At 36.5% G+C, this 22,632-nt stretch overlaps 1 protein-coding gene across 2 annotated transcripts in view; it reads left to right on the top strand.

Annotated features, from left to right (window-relative positions):
- The window catches only part of IL15 (interleukin 15), a 376,963-nt gene that overhangs the window by 91,921 nt on the left and 262,410 nt on the right, over positions 1-22,632 (top strand). The window lies entirely within an intron of this gene.

A 22,632-nucleotide genomic window follows, 5' to 3' on the forward strand; every position in this document is an offset into this window, starting at 1 on the left:
CACTTTCACATTGAAAATCAGTCAGATTTGCTTCAGCCTCGAAGAGTGTGTTTATGTAAAATTAAATGAGAGCTAGCAGCAAACTGCACTTTTTTTTTTCTAAACAGGATTAAATATCATTGAATTTGTTGGATCATACAACCAAGTGATCGAGCAGCTTTTATGGCAGCCTGGACCTGTTGCAGACCTTTCTGTTTTTCTGGGTCCTATTCACAGCTGGGATCTTTCAGATCCTTCAGTAAATAGGTCAGAGTAGCATGCCCAAGTGAGGTGTATGTAACCTCTAAAATCCAAATAGGCCCACTGAATATTGTGCCACTTTCTTAGTGTTAGAGCAGGGCAGATGCAACAACTTGTTTTTCACCCTAGAAGGATTTCACTGAGGTGGCAGAATCCTGAGATTTTGGGGATTTGTTTCCCACCTTCTGGCATGCAAGTGTATTACTAATGTGTGTAGAGTGGTCACTCTCTCCCACTTATTGGATCTGGTTAGCATAATTTCATCAATGTAATGGGCCAGCATGATTCCACTGGAATGGAGAGGCAATCAAAGTCCCTGTAAGCTAGACTATGACATAATGCTGAGAGTTGAGATAGCCCTGAGATAGGACAGTAAAAGTATATTGCTGGCCATGCCAGCTGAAAACAAATTACTTCTGATGATCTTTATTAACAAGTAGAGAAAAAATACCATTTGTCAGATCAATAGCTGCATAGCAGATACCCAAGAATGCACTGATTTGCTCCAGTAATGAAACCACATTTGGAACAGCAGCTGCAATTGCTTGATAATGTTTATTATAATCTACTGTCATTCTCTAAGACCCATCTGTTTTCTGCACAGACCAAGTAAGTGAATATGCAACCTTTGTGTAGTGAACTTACATTAATCAATTCAGCCTCATCTATTTTTTTATTTCTTCCACTGTGATTCTACACTCTTAAGATATATTACCATACATATTCCTCAGGCTTTTATCAGTACAAATTGGCAAAATGATACAAGTCATTTGGTGTGTATTGCACTTCTATATGAGTCATGCTTTGGATCTCATTCTTTGGAACCTGCTGAGATGTGATTCTATTTTTAGGTCCAGAAGCCAAGAGAGGTGATGGGAATAAGTTATAAGGAGGATCAGTAGTCTTGAGAAAGACAGCTACCTCAGGGGAGGCTATTACTTCTTCAGCAAGCCTCTTTTTTTTTTTTTTTTTGTAGTAAAAGTAGCCCTTACATCCTTGCCTAAGATAGGAGAGACTATTTTATATCTCTTATCTAAGATGGGAGAGACTATCTTAGGCAGGAATGTAAGGGCTACTTTTATTGCAAAAAAGGCTGAGCACAAGTTAAATTTCAAGGTTCAAACCATGCAATTCCATTGTAATTCGCCCATTTGTTCCCATCCCAATTGTTAGTGTCCCATTCCTTCCCCGTTAATGCCCTAACTTTAACAAATAGAATATATAACATCAAACGTTTGATTTTTGTTGGAATTTAGTCATGCAAAAACTACACTTTGGGTTCAGTTTTTGGAAAACATGGCCCTAGGCTAAGATTTCTATAGGGGTTAGCTGGTACGATATAGGTTATGGGATATAGGATTTTAGGGCAGGCATAGATGCTTTCAGGTCTTTTAAATGAACTAGGAGCTTAAAGCCCTGAGATCATTTTCTTTCCTCAAGTTATTTAGCTCATTTACAATCAACCAAAGAACTCCATGTTTCTTCTTATTTTCAGCATGTTCTATGGCAGCAAATAATTGGTCATCTAGAATCTGCCCTTCTATAAGCATTTGACTACAGGTATATGCAGGCGAGAATTTTGGCAAATATTTTGCTCCTGCATGCCATGGACTACTGGTGTCCTTTTCCACAGTGGAAAAAGTGTCATTAGCACTTTAAATATAACCATATTGGAGAACCAATTCCAAAAAGCACAGAAAAAAAATGAACCAATTCAGATAACTCATCTTTAAGAGTCTGATTTTCTGGAACCACTACTCCTGGCACCAAATTTTGTGTTGGTCAGGGTTACATCAAAGAAACAGTTTCATCTATCTATCTGTCTATCTATCTATCTATCTATCTATCTATCTATCTATCTATCTATCTATCTATCATCTATCTATCATCTATCTATCATCTATCATCTATCTATCTAATACAGATATAGATATATCTTCCCATATATATATTTGCCTTTACACAATTGTAGAGCTAGGAGCTAGTTAAGCACTCTCCATAAAACTTTGCTTTTTGTCTGATGCTGGAATTTGGAATTTGAAATTTGAAGGGCAGACAACAAGAAAATGTCAGAGCAGAAAAGAGCAAAAATAAGCTGGAACACAGAAGAAGAAGCTGGAGCTCAAGAGAATCATCTGGAAGCCTTATCATTTCTTGCTGTCTTCAGCTAATGATGTGGGTATCCTGCAGAAGAAGCTGGCATCTTTCAACATGGAGTTTAATACACACCCGGGCCATCAGTCAGAGAAGCTGAAGGACAATTCAGGCAAAAATACATGCAGTTGTAGGGTTGGCTGCTGTCCCATGCCAATGAAGGAAGCCCATAGATAAGCAGAGTGTATAATGAAAAAAACACCCACTATAACTTTCTGTGATGGTTAAATTTATGTGCCAACTTGAATGGGTTAAGGGATACTCAGGGATAAGTGATGCTCAGCCCAACGTGAGTGGGCTAAGGGATGCTCCGATAGCTGGAAAAAACATTATTTCCGGGTGTGTCTGTAAAGAGGTTTGCATTTGAATTAATAGGCTGAACAAAGAAGATTCACCCTCACCAGTGCGGATGGGCATCATCCAATCCATTGAGGACCTGCCTGAATAAAATGAAAAGGCAAAGGAAGGGTGAATTCACTCTCTCCACTTGAGCCAGTACATTCATCTTCTCCTATCCTTGGGCACTGATGGTCCTGGTTCTTGGGCCCTCAGACTTACACCAGCAACTCCCCCAACCAACCCGCTTCAGGACCCCTAACCCCTCCTTCCCAGGTTCTTAGGCCTTTGGACTTGAACTAAATTACACCACTGGGTTTTCTGATTCTCCAGCTTTCAGAAGGCAGATTATGGGACTTTTGGGGCTTCATAATTGCATGAGCCAATTCCTATAATAAATTGCCTCTTATATGTCTTTGTATAGACATATATACAGTCATGAACCACTTAACAACGTTTTGGACAATAATGAACCTCATATATGATGGTGGTCCCCTAAGATTATAATACCACATTTTCATGTGTCTTTGTTATGTTTAGATACGTTTAGATGCACACAAAGTTACTATTGTGTTACAATTGCCTATAATATTCAGTACAGTAACATGTGGTGCACGTTTGTAGCCTAGGAGCAATAGACTATACCATATAACCTAGGTGGGGTGGTAGGCTATGCCATCTAGGTTTGTGTAAGTACACCCTATGATGCTGGCACAATGATGAAAATTGCCTAACAATGCATATCTAAGGATGTGTCCTCGTTGTTAAGTGTGATTTATAGATGGCTTCTCAGAACTATAACTTCCAAGTAAAGAAATAATATGGCTGCTGCCTTACTTCTGTCTCCCAGAGGTCAGGCAAATACGTGTTCTATATTCCACTCCAACTGGAAACTCACAGAATGTATTCTGAGTAAGAGTTTGGCCTGGCCAAGGTGACACGTTATGAAGTCACCACACAGTCATAAGAAAGAAAAAAACCCATATGATCATCTCAATACATGTCAAAGATGTATTTGACAAAATTGAACATTCATGCACAATAAAAACCTTCAGTAATCTAGGAACAGGGGAAATGACCTCTACCTGATAAAGGGCATTGTAAAGAACAAGATAAGGATATGTACTGTCACCACTCCTATAAAACATCATACTGGAGATACGAGGTAATACAATCAGGAAAAAAATATGAATAGCATGCATACAGATTAGGAAAGGAGAAAGAACACTGCTTGTATTCATAGGAGACATGACTTTATGTGTCTGCATAGAATATTATAAGTTGATATGGCATAATTATTGACCTACATTCATAGACAGGCATTAGCACTATATTGGGGTCTGTGAAGCTCCCTTCTAGGTGGAGGATTATCTTTTATCTGCTGGATTACAAGAAGTTAAGAGGAGTCTCTGGGAGTAGAACTGAGCAGTCCAGGTGGCAGGGAGTTAGCCAGAGTTTTGGAAGTAGTGGTTATTTAACAACAGGAATAACAAAACTGGTAGGCACCAGCTGCCCATCAGCCTTGAGTTGATGATTGCTGCACTTTTGGCGATTCACTTAGGCTTTCTTCCTTCTGTGTTCACAGAACCAAACTAGTACACAGATACTTAAATAGGTAACCAAAGTTTGTCAAATAAATAGAAGATAAATGAAAATTTCCACTGAAAAATTTCTGGTCTTAGCTGTGAGATCCGACCTGCATATAAGAATCCAGGGGAGTATCCATGTCAGAATGGTCAGGCAATATGAGCTTTACTATTTATTTATTTACATACTGTCATAGAGATGGGGTCTCCCTGTGCTGCCCAGGCTAATCTTGAACTCCTAGTCTCAAGCGATCCTCCTGCCTTGGCCTCCCAAGGTACTGGGATTATAGGTGTGAGCCATTGCGCCTGACCTAATATAAGCTTTATATGAAAGTGTGAAGAGAACCTAAACAATGAGGTACTTGGATGTAGTGAGTTTGGTTGTGGACAACCTGAGAAAATGTTTTCTAGCTGGGCCTTGAAATAAGAATGCTTTAATGAGGAAAGAGATATGTTCAAAATCATACATCTCAAGGAATCACTGACAATGGTATTAGATGAAATACAGCAGAATGAGGCCAGTGTTAAAGCAGTGACTTCCAACAAATTAGGATGGAAATGGCTCTAACAAAAGAAAACAGTGCCAGGATCTGAAATTCACCTATTCCTGATTCTGGGAAGAGTACACTAAAGCACTTTCTTTATATTCAACCTCTACAGCCACCTACAGTTTAAACATCTCTTTCACCTGGTAAGCCCAGGTGTATCTTTGGAGCATCTCTAGAGGTAGAAAAGTGCTAGAGATGTCAGCACAATCCTTGACAAAACCATGAAAGAGGCATGACAACTCAGCAACTTTGTGTTTACACATAAGAATTCCGGCCCTTACTTTAGGGCTATTGTTCTGTCCTCTTACAATTGCCTATAGTATTCAGTACAGTAACATGCTGTGAAGAATATGTGATCAAGAATATCACATATTCTTGATCTAGTATGTGATATGAGATCAAAGAAATATTCTTTGATATCTAAGATATCAATTGATATACAGCAAGTCCTCAAATGATGTTGTTTCATAAAACATCATTTCATTATAACATTGATGAAAAAAAAAAGTTAATTCCTGGGTGAGGCCACCATAGGGGTGGAGTGTGCACATTCTCCCCATGTCTTTGTAGGTTTTCTCTGGGTATGCCGATTTCCTCCCATATCCCAATGTGCACATTATGTGAATTGGCGTGTCTAAATTGTCTCATTTGAGTGAGTGTGTGTGTGTGTGCATGTGTGTGTGTAAATGTGCCCTTGGATGGAATGGTGTCCTTTTCAGGGTTCCTTCCTTGTGCCCAGAGCTGCTGGGATGGACTCCGGCCACCTGTGACACTGAACTAAAATAATCGGCGAAATAATTATCTTATTTGTTTCTGTTAATCTTTCCTAAATGTATGTAAAGCTCACATTTAATTTAATGTTTAATATTAGAAGTATTTCGGTCCTTATTTAGAAGCGTGTTGATGTTTTTGTGACTGGAAATATGCCATAGCAACTTAACTGTTGCTTACGTCTATGGTAAAATTGGTTTCATTATATGTGGTTTCACTTAAAGTCACAGTTTGTAAGAACCTATCAACCATGTAATGTGAGGACTTACTGTACGTTAATGCCTCTCAGAGGATGAGAAAAACAGGATTTCAAAGGTGTTTCCCTTAAATATATAGATATGGGAAGATTTAGTTTTGTCTTAGGATTTCTAACAGTGACTTTCAAAGTCTTTAATATTCATAAAAATGATGTGGGGTGCAAATTCAAAATGCAGTTGCTTACAGCCAATCTCTCACTTACTGAATTTTAGACCAGCTATCTGGGTGATCCTTGTACATATTAAAGATCAAAAACTACTGTTTAGCTCCAACCATCAGTTCCACCTGAAATGCCCATTTCATCTGCATCTGCATCAAATTCTTGCCTATTGAAAAATGCCTATGACTTTTATGACAGAATGAGCACATTTATAATCTCAGATATATACATATATAAATATCAACAGTGTTATATTTTATACTTCATGTATATTCTAATATTAATTCTATACATGTATATATGTGCATATAATTTTATGATAGCTGATAATTAACGTTTTTGTTGTTCCAGGCACTGCACCGGACACTTTGCATACAAAAACCAATCTAATCCTCAAAACAATCATTTAGGGCACTTGTCAACCCTCTTGACTAGCATGTGAAAGTTCTGTGTTTGGAAAATATAATTTATGTGGCAGGGTCAGCACTTCACAACTGAAGTTAAAAATATCTGACACTAGCTCTCCCAGCCTCCCTTGCTATTGTGGTCGAGCATACACATTCCGCTAGTCAGATACACTTGCCCCAGAGTGGGAATCAGAAGCTTGTGATATGAAAGAGGAGAGGCCTTTCAAATCCATTGCAGTGATGGTGGTGGGGATATATATCCAGAATACTGGGTAAAAGCAACTCAGCTGGTTTTGTAGATTGTCTTAATTCTTAAGCAAATTAATAGTGGTAATTACATTAGAAGGGGCAGGGTTCAACTATGTTGAAGAAAAAGCTATTTTCAGAAGTTTAGTAGAATATCTTTGCATCAAATAACTTGTCTAATGATAAAAATAGCTTAGTTCAATAAACTTTCCAGCAATAGTATAAGTTCTAAATGTTTCCGTACTCTCAAAATCAATACAATTTTATTTCTTAAAAAAATTCTCAAAATCTGATTTCCCACTATTTCTGGTTGTTCTTTCCCTCTTAATAATCTGGATCATTGAGGATTTGTTGGATTACAAAGGACTTTTCCTGAAACATAGGGTCCTATCAGTGGCACCATTCTATAGCATCTTAGGTACATTAGTATTTTTTTAATAGCCTAGTGTTCAGGCCTGTAGGCACAGAGACAGGAGGTACAGCCAAAAACATAACAGTCAAGCATTCAAGAGAGAGTAAAAATGCATTCAAGCTCAGTAGACTTTTCCTCTTCTGATTATTTGGGAAAAAAATGAACACTAGTGAGAGTAAAAAGAAAGGAATGATACACAAGACTCTTAAGATTAATACAATTTGTGTCTTATAATTTTCTGTTAAAGGTGCAACTGTGCATTGAATATAAACCCACATCCTCTGATTTCTAAATCCTTATAGCAAAAAGGCCTCACCCACACACAACTGGCAGCAGACAAAAGAAATACACATTTCTTTTTTTTGATAAACTTGTCATGGGTGTGGCTGAAGCTTAGAAGATGGGCTCAGCAATCTAGTTGACTGCAGTAAGGTGGCACATTATGGCAGTCTTAAGTCATGTGAGCCTACTAAGAGGTCCTTGAGGAGGGCTACTGCCAGCCATGAGATAGGAAACAAATAGCAGAATAGACCCACGGAGGCTGCTATGTCTCCATAAAAGAGAGACCAAATACAGGGATGAAAAGTGATTCAGGAAGTGAGGGATTTTAAAAGAAATAATATAATTTATATACCTCAATGGTTAGGCCCTTTTTAGAAAGTGGTGTCACCATCTGTCCCTTTTGATTGAAGACGCATGAAAATATGGTAAACGAGGATAGAGGCCTTGGAACCAATTAATCCTGTGGCTTATATCTGAGCCTGGGGTCATTAACGTCTGAGCTGGTGTCCTTAGATGACCCTAGGACTTCCAATCCATTGATTTGCTGCTATTCTGTCATGAGGCGTGGCCTTGGGAATCTAGTCTCCTGTTGTTCTGGTCTAATGTTTCTGCAAAGGTACCAGAACAAATTGTCACTATTTTTGTGAACTCCTCTCAATGGCCATGGATGGCTATCATCATCAAGACTCACAGACCACATGAAGCCTCTGAATAAATTGTCTACACATTTTCATACAGAAATGGAGAAGGGAGCTTGCTTACTGTGCTGTACCAGTGCTGAGTTAATGTTAAATCATATGTTGGGGTTAATTATGAAATTCTCTAATATAGCTCTATGGTTAGAAAGCTTGTCAGGCATTTCAGGCATGCGGAGAAAGGGAGTTGGTAATATTTTGGTGTTAATGTTTCAAGAAACATACAACTTGGGGAAATTTGTGGAAAATGAATGTATTGATGGAAATATTTCCCTAATACTTTAATCAGTTGTCCCCTTGTTCTTTTGTTGCACATACCAAGAAAACCTTTGTACCCAAAGCATTCATACCTTATGTTATCAGCAATTTCTTCTAGGCTACTGAGCATCACTAGAGTAAAAACAAACAAACAAAAACAAATGAGTTAATGCAACTACAAATTCTCTAATCGCAGGTTAGTCTTTAAGGTCGCTGGGTAATTATTCTGTGCATTTCTATTCCTATTTCCCTTGTGATCTTTGTCAGCTCTTTCTCCCTCACACTAAGGCCCTCAACTCCTTTTTCGTTGTCAACTGTTGGCTTCGTCTCCCAATTCACACATACACAAAATAGAGATGGTTAAGGAAACTCATCTCTCCCATTTTTAAAATTTCTTTCCTCGGCCAGGCGCGGTGGCTCACGCCTGTAATCCCAGCACTTTGGGAGGCTGAGGCGGGTGGATCACGAGGTCAGGAGATAGAGACCATCCTGGCTAACATGGTGAAAACCCATCTCTACTAAAAATACAAAAAATTACCGGGCATGGTGGCGGTCGCCTATAGTCCCAGCTACTCGGGAGGCTGAGGCAGGAGAATGGCGTGAACCCAGGAGGCGGAGCTTGCAGTGAGCAGAGATCGCGCCACTGCACTCCAGCCTGGGCGACAGAGCGAGACTCTGTCTCAAAAAAAAAAAAAAAAAAAGTTGTTTCCTCTCCCACCTTCAACCTACCTTTTGAATGAGAAAATATTCCTACACCTCTATTCTGGTATTTACTTATGCCTCCTGCCTCCAACCTTCTCAGAGATCTGCTTCATCAGTTACCGCCTCTCTTGAGATTCTCTCTTTATGTCACTGATGTTCTTTAGCCTATAAACATATTTAGTCTCTCCTACCTTAAAAGCAAATGCCTGACCTTTCAACACCTTCTGACTACAACTATATCTATTGCTTTATCTTCACATTTTTGAAAGGGTAGTCTTACATCTGCATCTCCATTTTTTTATATTGCTATCACATCTTTCTTTATTGGCTTCTTTTTTTTTCTCTTTTTTTTAAATTATACTTTAAGTTCTAGGGTACATGTGCACAACGTGCAGGTTTGTTACATATGTATACATGTGCCATGTTGGTGTGCTGTACCCATTAACTCGTCATTTACATTAGGTATATCTCCTAATGTTATCCCTTCCGCCTCCCCCAACCCCATGACAGGTCCTGGTGTGTGATATTCCCCACCCTGTGTCCAATATTGGCTTCTTTTCTCAATATTCCATTAAACCTGCTCTTGGAAATGACTTCATAGTTGCTAAATTTAAATGGCAACATTCTCAATCTTTATCCTTTTGATTTTGCAGTGTTTGACACAGCTGATGTCTTTTCAAAACCTCCTTAAAATTTTTTCTTTAGCTTCCGGAATTCCATGTCTCCTAGGTATTACTAAGTCAGCCTCATGAGCTCTCCTTTCCTACCCATTTTTTATATGTTGCTCTGCTTTCCATGGTTTTGTCTATTTAGTTACCTTCTTCTCTCATTCTGCAATTTCTCCTTGGAGGCTTCCTACCAATTTAGATTGCTACCACTAATATAAGTTATTATAGTAATACTATAATATTATTACATTAATAGTATATTTTATTAATACTATATTAATTATAGTTTACATAATATTTCAAAATATGTTGACATTAACATATTAAAATATAATTTATCTTTCTTTTCTAGTTTTCTCTCTTATGCTTTCTTATGTCCAAATATATGCTTCTGTATATCCAGATACCTCTTGGATGCTCCTGTTTGAGTGCTGCACCAGAATACAAACTCAATACATGCAAAATTGAACTCATTATGTTTTCCACCAAACCCATATATTTACTCTGTAAAAAGAACCACCATCAGCCCAGCACTCAATTCAGAAATCTAAATATCATCGCTGAATCATTCCTCAAGCTTTCTTTATTCCTCATCTTCAGTCATATACAACCAAGTGCTGAGTCCTGTTAGTTATACACCTTAAATAAGTTCAATATCTAGCTCTTCATCTTCATTCTCACTGCCATTGTCTTCCTTTAGACTTCAATAATTTCTCACTTGAAACACTGCAAATATAGTGTCTAGGCTGCCAGGCTTACCCTTTTTGTTCACTACCACCTGAGACATCTTCCTGTAACATAAATCTGATTAGATCACCCTTCTGTTCATGTTTTTTCAGTGCCTCCTATGACCTTCAGGAAAAAATTCTAGTATTTTTCATACCTTGATCTTGTGTTTGCCTATCTGTCCTGTTACATTTCTTGCTGTTCCCCAATTCATATGATGCTCTAGCTTTGCCAATCCATGGATAAATAGTTTTCCTGAAGTTCTGGCTTCATAAACTTCAGTGTCTTTTTTATGCATTTCTCTATCATCGCTGAATGGCCTGCTCAAGCTTCTTTACCTGGAGAAATCTTTTTCATCTTATAAAAACTCAAATTCAATAGCTCTTTTGAGAAGTCTTCCTTGACCCACCTCCTCTGGGATACAAGTTATTTTCACATGCTTCCCAGTACCCACATGCCTACACATAACACAGCATTCACCATACTTTATTAAGTATTGACTTAACTTTTTCATTATACTGACATCTTCTTTATTACTGATAATAGAAACAGTGACTTATATTGCAGTTACTGAAGATGTATTTGTGCATGAAGGAATGTATAAATAAATGAAATAACAACATTGTAAAAAGAAATTTTAAAGCTGGGTTGAAATTTAATAATGGATATACAATTTTTCAATCATGTCTTAAAAACAACCTGGTTATGAGATGCTTTTGCTGTATAGTGAAGTAGAATTCTCAACTGTGCAGATTAAAACTCAGGAATATAATTATTTATGAAGGCTGGGATATTTTTCTTTAACATGATTTCTCTTAATAAAGACAGATGTTTAAAATCCGATAAATTTTTATCCCTCAAGATGGCTTATTTATGTGTCATGAAGCCAAGGCGAATTGTCTTGAGGGGTTAAGTTTCGGAAAGTCCTTCAAGCACAAATACCACAAGAGCAAAATATCATAATGAAACCTCTATTTCTCTTATCTTTCTGGCCCTGGATAAAGGAAAGTTTTATTGCTTAATTTTTTTTTAAAGTCTGGATCATGGAACATAGTCAAGTATAGAACAGTTTAAATATTTTATTAATTACAACATTCTACTCTCAATAGTTGAAGACTTACTAAGACACTCATACTTTTAGACACTAAGGCACCCAGTTTTGTGAACATTTGATTACCCTGAAAACTTCCTACCCTGCTAGAATGGATTTTACTTTTCAAAGTAATCTTTACTATCTTTTACAATGAACTCATGCTATTTTTTATGTGTCAATAATGAATACAGAATGGTTCCAGTAAGTTCCAGATATGAGGGAAAAACATGAGTAACACAAGAAGAATCTTATTGCAACAAAGAGGGTAAACACTCTCCTTACTTCTGCTTATTTTGTTTTTATTTTCCGATTTTTCCATTTTGGGTGTAAACTTAAGATTGTTTGACACCTGTTATCTTTTCTAATGTAAGCATTCAATGTTATAAATTTTTCTCAAAGCACTGTTTCAGCTATATTCCGCAAATTTTGATATATTTTGTTTTCATTTCAGTTCACTTAAAAATATTTTCTAATTATTTTGAGACTTCTACTTCTATCCATGGATCATTCAGGTGTGTTTTTAAAATTTCCACATATATGGGGGATTTTCTAAATATCTTTGCATATTTGATATTTAGTTTAATTCTTTTTTCTCAGAAAACATTTCACATCATCTCAATTCTTTTAAATGTGTTAAGATTTTTGTTTGTTTGTTTTGCTTTTTTATAGTGCCAGAATGTGGTCCATGTTTTTAAATATTCAATTGCAATTAAAAATGTGTATTCTGCTATTATTGGACAGAATGTTCTATAAATGTCAAATAGGTCAAATTGATTGATAATGTTCTGGGTTTTATATCCTTGCTGAATTTTTGTCTACTTGTTCTAATAATTGTAGAGAAATAATGTTTATGTCTCCAATCATAATTATGGATATTTTTCTTTTTTAATTTCCATTCGTATTTACGTCATGTATTTTAAAGCTCCATAGTTACATGCCTACACATTTAGGATTGTACATTTTATTATGAATGGACCCTTTTATCATTATGTAATATCTCTCTTTATTCCTTCAATCCCGGTAACTTTCTTTGCTCTGAAGTGAACTTTGATATTAGCATATGAGTTTTAGTGTTTGTGTGGTGCACATTTTCCTTGCATTTCAAAGCTATCTATATCATGGCTGTTAAGTAAATTTTTTATAGACAACATATAGTTAGGTCTTACATTTTATTAATATCGAATCTGACAATCTCTGTCTTTTAATTGGTATGTTTATACCCTTTACATATTAGGTAATTATTGGTAAAATCTGATATAGGTTTAAATGTTTTCAAAATGTTATTTGTTTTCTGTTTTCCTTGTGTTTTTGTTTATCTGTTCTCCCTTTCTTATATTCTTTTTGATTGTTTGAATATTTATATTCGTCTATTTTAATTAATCTCTTGGGATTTTTAGTTAAGTCTCCTGTATTTTTTTAGTATTTGTTATAGAGTTTACATTAATCATACCTAGCTTTTCACAGACTAATGAGTTAATATTTTACCACCTCCAATAAAATATAAATACCTTTTAATAATTTAGTTCCCTTTTCTCTTCCTACTTATGTAGTTATAATCGTATTTTATATTAGAACATTAGAAACCCAACCAGACAGTGTTGTAAATCTTGCTTTCAACACTCATACATATTTAAAGACTTTAGGAGGAGAAAATCGGTCTATTCAGTTATTTTCCATTTCTGTTGCTGTTCTCTCATTCTTAAAGTTCTATGTTTTTCTCTAGTATCATTTTCCTTCAGCCTGAAGAACTCTCTTCAGCTTTCTTTTCAGAGCAGTACTGGTGGCTGTGGATTCTCTTTGTTTCCTTTATTTTCAATCTTGTTTTCTTTCTGTCCTTCAGATTGGACAAATTTCTAATGATCTCTGTTGATGCTCACTTACTTTTTCCTCTGTCATCTTCCTTTGGCCCTTGAGCCAATCCAATATAATTTTTATTTAAGATATTTTGGTTTTTTAGTTCTCAAATTTTCATTTGGTACTTTTTATAATTTATACTTCTGTAAGAAAAGCTTCTGTCTTTTTTTCACTTCAATAGTATTTAACATTCCATCAATGTTGGATGGAATTGTTTTCACTTCAGTAGTATTTAACATTCCATCAATGTTGGATGCACATTGTTGAATTACAATGTGCATCGTTGTAATAGTTGTTTTGAAATGTTTGTCTGATAATTCCAACACTTTGTATCATCCTGATGTTGATATCTGTTAATTTTCTTTTCCTCTAAAACTGATCACATTTTCATGCTTTTTTGTATGTCCGATAAATTTGAATTATACCATGGGCATTTTGACCATTCTGTTGTGAGATTTTGGTACAGTTAACATGTTCAGGATACTGTTGTTGTTTTACACGAGTAGGTGACATAGTTGGGATCTATTTCTCTGCCCAATTCTCATGTCTAACTGTAACCTCAAGGCTGGAGGTAGGGTCTGGTGGAAGCTGATTGTATCATGGGGGTGGTTTGTCACGACCGGCTTAGCACCATCTGGTACTGTCCTCGTGATGGTGAGTGAATTCTTATGAGATCTGGTTGTTTAAAGTGTGTGGCACCTCCCCTCTTGTTCTCTCTTGCTCCTGCTCCTGCCTTGTGCGATGACTTGTTCTCTCTGTGTCTTCTGCCTTGATTGGAAGCTCCCTGAGGCCTTCTCAGAATCAGAAGCCACTATGCTTCCTGTACAGCCTGCAGAACTGTGAGCCAATTAAACCTCTTTTCTTTATAAATTATACAGTCGCAGGTATTTCTTTATAGCCGTGTGAGAATGGACTAATACAGCAGGCAGTCATCCCATTTAGGTGTTGATCTCAAGTTTGATCTTTTTTTGTGGATGATGGTCCCAGTGTATGTTCAGTTTACTCTTTGGGTCTGTCCGATGCCTGAGCTACTCAAGGGCTAATTTGGTACTTGGGAAGTGGTTCATGAGTAGTTAAGCCTTCAAAGTCTTTGTTATGCTGTTTTGGGTCAATTCTGCACATGCATCTTTCAGAGGTTAGTGTCGGACTTGGAAGGTGGCTTATCTTGTAGTTAAGTTCTCAGCACCTTTGCTACGCTCTTTTGTATCTGTTCTGTACATGTGCAGATTGGTGGTGAGCCCTGGACTTATGTCACCTCATGCACAGAATTATCTCCACTCTGATATTTTCCCTCACATTCTCCAGCTTCCAGAGGCTCATTTTCTTCTTTCTTCTGGCCAGATACACAGGTTTTCTCTTAGAGTTTTTGGTGCCTGTCTGATGTTGCTGCTACAGCTGTAGCAGTACAGCTTCATGACTGGAGTTGACCTCAGGGCAGTACCAGGAGTAATGAAAGATTTAAAAGAGAGAGAGGAACAAATGAGTGTCACATCATTTAAGTTATTGCAGTCTCTATACAGTTATAATTTTAGAGAACAGAAATTTCTACAGGTTATGTTTTTATTATCTGCACCAATACAAATGCCTAGCAATGACGTGAAAACTTTCTGGTAGCTGACTGCAAATCTTTTATCCTGAATTTGTATCAACTTCAGATGGGCTACTTGTGTGATCTCTGGTTTCTGTATTAAAGAAGAAGGGCATAGGTATTTTCTTTATTTAAAATCTTCCTTATCATTGTTTTGTGGCCTAGTATTTTACTTACACAAAATGCTTTGGAATCTTTTTTTTGAGCAAATTAGGTTAGGTAATAATTTGCTGAGTAAGTAAAAGCTTCTACATTTACAGTATTGAAGAATGGCATATAAGTGTTGAGATAAACTTGCAGGAGTGTCATGTGGTCTATCTGCTTTTGTGGTACATCAGTGATAGTAAAGGAGTCACTGTATTCTGGTCTCTTGATGGTTGCAGGTGTAACTTAGAAGGTCTGAGTACAAAACATCACATTTTTATTTTATAAGTTGACTGATCCTAAAAATTTGGACAACAATTTAGTTATGTATATTAGACCATGACTTGTTAAGCTCTTTGTAATTTATGCAGAAATATTAAACTGACTATAAAATGTTTGGGGCGAAATTTGATAATCTAAATCCTACAAAAAAAAATGCACTTTTTTGAGTTACTTTCTATTTTAGTACTTCCAAAATTTAAATATTGTGGAATACAGAACCAATTTTATAATGCAAAAAAAGGTTAGACAAAGTTAAAAACCTGAAATGTTATTTTATAATCAAATTTCAAAGAATGCTTTTGTTCTATATTTTAAAATAAGTCCCAACTCCAATTCTAATTTCAATTTGATTCTGGCAAGCAAATTTAAAGGCAAAAGAATTAGGAACTAATTTATTTCTTCCTGTGTGGGGGAAACAAACACGGCAAAGGCAGATGATCTGAAGTTTAATCAGTAAGAGGTAAGAAGGGAGATACATTTTTTGCCAATTCTTATTTCGCCATCTATTCCTTTCATCTTTCTCATCTCCAACAGCACTTTAAAAAAAATCCAAACTCAGATGCTTCTTGCTTCCATCCAAGATCACAACAAGAAACTCATAGTTTTTCCTATCCTGAATTCTTTCTGCAAACCCTGTCATTAGGTGTCATTCCAACATGAAAAACTCCTAGTCGCTCCTTTTTGCCCATAACATAAATTCAAATCTGATCTGACCATTTCTATTTAATTTTACTTCTCACAATCTCAATCATTAAATTATTTCTTCAACCAGGCCTGTACCTCTCTCCCCTTTGAATACACTATGATACTCATTTCACAACTCCCAGCCTTTGTTCACCTGAATTATTTGTCTCCTTTTTTTCCCATGTAGCCAAATCAGTCCCACCTTGATCTTCCTTTTCTCTGAGCAACTTTAGCATGTAGCTATAGATTACCTTACACTGGAATTAATTTGTTGTTTTTGTCATTATTTTTTGTGTTTTAATTCTTCCACTTGGGGGAAGGTTACATTTTTTTTTTTTTTTTTTTTGAGACAGGGTCTAGATTCTCCCCTTGTCACCCAGGCTGGAGTGCAGTAGTGCAGATCTCGGCTCACTGCAGCCTCTGCCTTCTGGGTTTAAGCAATTCTTGTGCCTCAGCCTCCACAGTAGCTGGGACTACAGGTGTGCACTACCGTGCCCGGCTAATTTTTGTATTTTTAGTAGAGACAGATTTGACCATGCTGGCCAGGCTGGTCTTGAACTCCTGGCCTCAAGTGATCTACTCACCTCAGCCTCCCAAAGTGCTGGGATTATAGGTGTGAGCCACTACGCCCAGCTGTATTTTACATTTCTTAGAGTTTCCTTACAGTTCTCTGAAGCCTGGGAAAAGTGACAGAGATTTTAAGACACACTGTTTCAGTCTTTGCTGGTTCTAGGTCACAGCTCCCTTAAATTCTTTTTAGAAGTCAGCAAAAATAAAGAATAATACAATAAGGAAATAAAAGAAGGAGAGCACAAGAAGACAAGAAGAAAGGAAGAAAGAAAAGACAATCCTACTTTGTATTTTGGAGATTGGCTAAGGATGCCTCAAGAGTTCTGTGGGAGTTTTGTCTTTTTACTAGGATTCCTATGGACAGGCCAGTGGTCCATGTGAATTCAACCTTGTATCTAACAAGAGGCTCTAGCCAAGTAGGTGTCGTCTCTGCTTACATTGAAAATTCTATTAAACAGATCATCTGGAAAGTCATGAGGGCTTACGTGACAAGATGAATTAATTATGGTATTAATTTATATCCTGCCCTAAAGTAATTAAGGTATCTTTAAAAGATGTATTAAAATGTAACAAAGCAACAAATTGTAATCAATTGAGAAAATATGGTAAGAAGCAAAACGGAGGTAGGGACCTCTCTGTGCAGGTAAGCTACTGCATAATCCTCTGTCTCTCATGCTTACCCTTTAGTTGTTCCTGTAGAGCTGTTTTTTCTCATTATCCCTCTGCAGGGCATCAGTACGACATAGTGGCCATCAGCAATAACTGCACAATCCTTGTAAGCATTGCTCCTCATTACTTTTCAAATGAATAAAAAACCATACCTGCATGGGCACTTTCCTTCAATGACATGTTTTATCTGAGTAACAACCGGTTGTGCTGCCACCTTGTATCAGGAGATACCCATGGATTAAATACTTCTCAGGATGGGGTCTTCCTTGCCATGCCAGTCCTCAAAACCCATCTTACCATCTGCTTTCTCAGTCAACTCCCAATGCCAACTAGATCAGTATCATCATCTGAGAAGCAAGCACCCAAGACAGGACTTGACACCCAAGACGTTTCCTGGAGAGGTAACTGAGGAGGATGAAGGGGAGGAAGCACGCCTAGGTGGGAGAGCCTCCAGCCTTTAATGCAGGCCTGGCACCTGTAGAAAGAGAGCAAGAAGAAAGGAGGGTTGGGCAAGAAGAGTCCAGGACTGTGGCACTGTTTTAAGAAAGTTTGGCCAAGCTGAAGGAGAGGCTGACCTCTTCGGTCAAAGCTGCCCATTAGAGGAGTCCCTCATCTCACAGAAATGAACTTGGACCTGAATTAATACCTGTCTCCCCAACAATGTAGCCTGGGAGAGGCATGGCCTCAGCACCAGTGCTGTAGCAGGATTCAAAAGAGTTGCAGGTGAAATGTCAGTCCATTGTGCTCCCCACAGCAGCACATTTTAAAGACCCCCGCAGGTGGTAAGGCCCGTCTCATGGGGTACATCATCTCTGGCCTAAAAATTCTTTATGTATTTGAGTCTGGTGAAAGTTGAACAGTCAGGATAATCAAAGTTTGTGTGTTGTTTTAGTTTTCTACAAATAGGTCAATATTACCTTTTATAGCCTGGTTAATATATGTCACTGAATGCTAATGTCAAGTATGTCAATTTGTGTGTGTGTGTGTGTCTGGCAGATTCTCTCTCTGTTGCCCAGGCTAGAGTGCAGTGGCTCAATCTCAGCTCCCTGAAACCTCCACATCCCCGGTTCAGTGATTCTCCTGCCTCAACCTCCAGAGTAGCTAGGACTACAGATGTGCACCACAACACCTGTCTAATTTTTGTATTTTTAGTAGAGATGGGGTTTTGCCATGTTGGTCAGGTTTGTCTCAAACCCCTAGCCTCAAGAGATCCTCCTGCCTTGGCCTCCCAAAGTCCTCGGGTTATAGGCATGAGACATTGCGCCTGGACCTAAGTATGTTTATTTATTGCCAACAGATTATCTTAGACAAGATGTGAGCCATTTTAAAGTTCAACATCTGTTTATCAATCTATCAATCTATTTATCTAAAATTTGTAGTTATTCATAATATATACATACATATTTTAATGAAAGAAAAAATAATGCAACATAAATTTTTATTAGATACTATAAAATTTATAAAATAAGTTCTTTTTGTTTTATAACATCAGACATCATAATCAGGTTTCTGTGACGTTAGTCAGTAGCCTGATATTTCTGCCTTTGAAGTTCCATAGATTTGTTATAATTGCATTGACTACTTTTCTAAATAAATTAACTGATTAATTAAAAATGTATGAGAAAAATATTCATGACATAACTTTCCCAAATATTTACATGCTACTTCTATGTTCTGCTTTTAGAATCAGTATTTTTTTAGAAGTGGAAAACTGCTGTGACTTAAGATTTCTGTACCACAAAATGGCAACTCCCACCGGATATTTAAGATCAGCAAAGAGCATCTCATGTTTCAATGTTCACTTTATTCTTGTGTCTGTATGAAATTGCAAGGACATTTAGGGGATTTCAAAGACAGAATTAATCAAAGTAAAATAATAGTAACTTCTCTAAAGCTGTGATAGAAAGAGAGTGTGTTATGTAATGGAAATATAACAGGCCATTTTAATTTTAAAGCACAAGCTTGGAGAAGTTAAAGAGTGGGAAATGAAAAAATAGCTTCCCCCTTCCATTATTTGCCATGTGGTAAGAAATAAATGCCAGAGAATTAAAAAGAAAAGCAGGATTATTGTAAACTATAGAAACAAGGAGGATGAAATTAAGCTGCAGACATAGGTTGCAACTGAATAGTATGAATAGGAAGGCAGAGCTTTGCCTAAAAGTCAATGTTGTTTCTCACTCAAAACTGTGGAGAGAAAGAACTAGAAACAGAATTAGAAGATAGCATAAACAAAATTCAAGATGTTTCCTGGGGAAGCTGGTCCAATATGAGAACCAAGCAATTTAAAGGTGATTATTCAAACTGTGGTCAAGGTCATCTGAAGCAATAATTAGATGTCAGAATCATGAGCTCTGTTTGCAAAGAAACCAAATAAGTGAATTAGTGGGATAAGAACACTGGTTAGCCAGAACAGTGAGGCTGTGCAACAGAGCTCTTTATTCTTAGGAACAGGATCAACTCAGAGATGGAGTCCACCTTCTCTGATGATATACCTACCAGATGTTATAAATCCATTAGGGGAAGGACCATGTATATTCATGTTTCTCTCCCCCTCCCTATCCTGACTTCTAGTTCAGTACTGTGTACAGAGTAAATAATAGTGAAATATCTGTTTAAACAAATGTGAAAAATGTTGGGAGAATTAACGAGAAGGATCTAATCTATCTTTTTATTTGGCAGATGAAGAACATGAATGGTTTGTCTTTGAGTAACTTTCTTGTGGTCACATGATAAGTCTTAGAAGTATTAGTGAACAGTATATTTCATTTCTAAAAGGAAACGAGGTGGTAATTTTTGGTTGAAATAAAAGGGAAATCTTTTCATCGTTGTGTGGTGTACTTACTAAACATTCCCATACCTACAGGACTTTTTATAAGCAAATAAAGTAGGTATTAGCATGAAGTTGTTTACATCTGAAACAAATAAGAGTGTCCACTACATTTTAGTATTTATTAGCAACGTTCCTTGAATGATTTCTTACAAAAGGGAAATATCAGTGAATGAATAATGTGAAATGCAAAGAAAAATATATTTTATTAAAATTTTTTGTTGAAAATCAATTCAGGATGTGAAAACTTTATTATATATTGTCACTTTCAACTTGCCTAGAATTAGATTTCATATCTATGTGTATTAGTTTATATTTGTTAATTATTAGAACTTAATGAAATTCTTCTGTAATATTAGAAGCTCTCATTTTGATGTTAGCACTTTCAAGCTTACTTTATTTTTATCTCTCTTTATTAAGCAAGAATTGAACTAATCCTTCAAATTATTTCCTTCTTTCTATGGATGTATATTCATTGCTAATAAGAGGTTTTTCCCCTGTAGACATGTCCGAATTTAGATATTATGTTGTTATAATTATAAAGGCGTATTACATATTGGACAAATATGACTCAACATGGAAAAAGAGTTATCATTTATGTATACTAAGCAGTATATGCTTATATTTATGCATACTGTGTGGCATGCTTTGTCCTAGGTTCCTTACATACATAATTGCATTTACTCTCGTCAACAGCTTTTAGAGGTCAGTGTGATTATCTTCATTTTATAGATGAAGAAACTGGGGCTGAGATAAAGTAAAAAGTTGCTTAGGATCACATGTCTTGGGAGTGACAGAGCCCGTGTCAAAAGGTCTTTCTGATTCCCTAGCCTATATTTCTTTCACTAGGCAAAAAAAAAAAAAAAATATATATATATATATGAGAATTGAAAAGAAATGCATGAAGAAATAAATTTATAAGCACTCTAAAAGGCAGGTCTTGATAAGCAGAAATGAATTCTCTTAAAACTTCTGACTTTTAACTTCTTACATTCCACATTAGCTTTTTCTTTTCTTCCTATTTACTTTCCTCTTCTCTCTAGTAATCTTAATTATCTTTTTTCCTGTCACTATGGGCTTATTAGAGCAGCTGACACAGACAAGAGAATAACAAGATCTAAGGGTAATTAGTTCCTCATCTATGAAAGACAAGTTCATAATAAAATAGACCTGAAGAAAATGAATATCACACTTTATAGGGAAAGCTTAGCAGCCATCAAAATGGTAAAATGATGGCTGTGGTGGAGTGGGGAGTTGGAAAATTGTATGTATGTGTACATTCACACACATTAAGTGATTTAGACTTTTGTTTTTATTGGATAGGCCATTGGAAAAAATGAGATTGATTGTGTTCTATGAATTTTATTGCTAGATCAGATTAGATGCAGGAAGATAAAAACCCTTTAAAGTCTACAACCTCTTGTCAGTAGCATGCTGATTTTTAATATGCTCTCTTACATGTAAATTACCATAATTCAAAAATGAGAGACATCCTGTTAAAGGTGGAAGGACTCCTATCAGTGAGTCTGAAAGGTGTTAGGTTGTTGTCAAAAGAATAGAAGATAAAGTTGAAGTGTAGCAGACCATTGAGGATAATTTGCTATAGCTTGCAAGAATGTTGATTAATAAGCTTTAAATATAGATGAAGGGGAGTGTGGCATAATGAATGAGGAGTCTCTGGAGTCACACTGCCAATTACCAGTTGTGCAACCTTGAGAATATTTCTTAACTTTTTTGATTGCAATTTCCTCATCTAAAATGTGGTTAATAATTATCATGAGGATCAAATGAGCTAGTTTACGTTAAATCTTAGGACACTGCCAGGCATACGATAAATGCTTGATAAGTATTAGCCATTTTTATTAAGATTTGGAGGAAGTAGACTAAGAGAAAACAGACCCTGAGAAGTTAACAGGCAGGAAGAAGCTTTTCACTAGAGCTGCTGAATTTGCATGTTATTTTTTCTCTCCAGAGTAGCTGTGTAGATTGAAGAAAAAGAGATTTAAATAGTTGATGGCTTAGTATATGAAGCCTATCAATTCTTCAGAATATGTCCGCTAGTTTAATTGAGAAAAAGAGAGAAAGTACTATAATTAACTGAAGTTAAGCTGCGTTTCAAAGTAATGTCTTCTTACTGTGATAGCATAAACAAAATATCACTTTGGGAGTATTTTTAGTATTTAGGGGTGGCTATTTAAATATACACATGCAAACACACGCACACACCAAAACCACAATCACTACCATACTTATTTCTTTTACAGTGCTCTGTAGAGAAGTAATTGAATTCAATTGTAAATGTAAAGTCTTCTCAGGGGAGACGTTGATAGTTCATTAAACTTTCTAATAAAGTTAAAAATTTATCTGTGTTCCCATAGTCATTATTTATGGAACTTTTGGCACTCAAGAATTCATAAATCCTTGTCCAAAGACCCACTTTGTCATTAGCAGGTTCTATTCATAAACATTGCT

The sequence above is a fragment of the Symphalangus syndactylus genome, chromosome 4 (assembly GCF_028878055.3).
Source record: "Symphalangus syndactylus isolate Jambi chromosome 4, NHGRI_mSymSyn1-v2.1_pri, whole genome shotgun sequence".
In the NCBI taxonomy this organism is placed as follows: Eukaryota; Metazoa; Chordata; class Mammalia; order Primates; family Hylobatidae; genus Symphalangus; species Symphalangus syndactylus.